The sequence below is a fragment of the Amphimedon queenslandica genome, unplaced genomic scaffold (assembly GCF_000090795.2).
Source record: "Amphimedon queenslandica unplaced genomic scaffold, v1.1 AMPQUscaffold_13348, whole genome shotgun sequence".
Classification (NCBI taxonomy): Eukaryota; Metazoa; Porifera; class Demospongiae; order Haplosclerida; family Niphatidae; genus Amphimedon; species Amphimedon queenslandica.
In genome coordinates, this window is record NW_003546416.1 from 1 (window position 1) to 2123 (window position 2123).

The window sequence follows — 2123 nt, forward strand, 5'->3', positions numbered from 1 at the left end:
AATACAGCATATTTATAGTCTAGTTAAGGATAGCGAAATACCAGTAAGTATCAGTAATGATTAAATTAATGTTTTAAATAAAAAACAGAGTGAAAATTTCAATAATATATTTATAAAGACATGGTAAGTTACGTATGTATACATGTATCAGTACATTACTGTGTTGTGGCCATTAAAGTTGTCAGGGAGCAGAAATAATTGATGAAAATTTCAAATATTTAAATGGGACAGCAAAACTAGCTATTAATGATTCCTTACAAGAAATCAGTCAAGGTAGAATTCACATATATTTTTTAAATAATTATTTAAAGAATAAATCAGAGCAACATAATGAGGCCCAGCATTTTGAAACCTCTTTGCAAAGTATGTTTAAGTTAAAACTCTGACAATACATATTTAAATTATACTCAATAGCTGAGACTGACACGTCAGATTTTTTGATACCAACATACACAAATAAGTATGTGGGAGATGACATAGCATCTTTGAAGTGGGGAGAGGATTTCGTAAGAAATAACTACCCAAAATTTGACAGAAAAATGAGTGACAAGTATAGTGAATGCACATGTGAATGTACCAAAATAACCTATTTTAATAAAATTAATGACAGGGATTGCCTGTTTGGGCGAGCATTTATCAGAAAAACTGTGAAAGAAATGGAAGTAAGATATAAACACACAATTCTGATTATTTTCCACAGTTAACAATAAGACAATTACACAATGAAGAGTGCATCAGTGAATTTGTCCAGCACAAAGAAAATAAGTATATAAAATCAATAATAATAGACAAAACATGGATTCAACAAGATGATATGGTATACATTTATTAACAACATATTGACTTTATGCGGCATGTCTAGATGCAGGAAATAATGTTGTACCTCTTGGAGTTGGAAAGTGATCTTCGTAATGAATCAGTGGCAATTTTAAGTGAAAAATCTAAGACTGTTGTGTGGCCTGAAGTAAGAGAATTGATTAAATTTGACATAACAATTGAGCATTGTTATAGATTATAGCATCGCTGATTATGAAAAAATTTACTGTCAAATATGACACTGCTGTAAACTGCATTCTGGAAAACAAGCTATTATTGTAGTCATGTCAATATTGATATTAATACAGTTTTAATTATCCAAAAAAAAATCAAAACTCTAAACTAGGAACTCAGTCAACTCACCACTTGAAAAGTATCAGAGGCATCTATAATATACCTGCACTTACCTAGTACAGGCTGGATAGTATGACCGCCTGGACAGGCTAAACTCACCAGTAGGACCAAACAGGCCTGTCCACAATAGCTAGAAAATGATGTGTCAATCGTGTAGCCATCTTTCCAGCCTAACATTCGTGGTTTGTAAATGCGTGGGCGTGTCAAATTCCTTGTGGTTATAAGTGAATGTTAGGCTGGTGAATGTGCTGCTGACTTCAGCTACGTAGCAAAACTCACTATAAGCGAAGGAGAAGGTCTTTGTTGTTCAGTGTTAGTCTTGTTCTGAGGCTCTGGCCTTGAGGCAGATTCTTTTAATGGAACTATGGCCACTAATCAAACTTGTTTAGGTACACTGAGTTGATGATGTGAAATCAGCCATTTTGTTTTTGTTTTGTAGGTGCTGATGATCTTGTTGATGTTATTGATTTATTAAAGAGATGTGGTTTTCCTAAAGCAAATTGGTATGAGCTTGGACTGAGACTAGGACTAAAGAAGAGTACACTGGACGTCATAGAAAAGAATCATCCTCATGATGTATCTCGGTGTATGACAGAGTGCCTCTCCCAATGGTTAGGTAGAGCTGATAATGTTGACAGCAGAGGAGGAGCCAACTTGAACTCACTGGCAGATGCTCTACGATCTATGAATGAAATTGCTGTAGCTGAGAAGTTAAGTGAGTCAACCATAACTGTATGTAACTATAATCATTGTATTTTCTATCATAGAACATCAGGTTCTTATTAATATTTTTAACAATCGTCATACTGCCCTGTCTCAGTCTCTTTGTGATCCTGTTAGTATTGCTTGGTTACTTTATGGTGAACGTATGTTAACACAAGAAGCAGTTAGTAGAGTGGTGTCAGCTAGTCCCTCTATTCCTAATCAACGTGAGGCTCTATTAACTGCTGTCA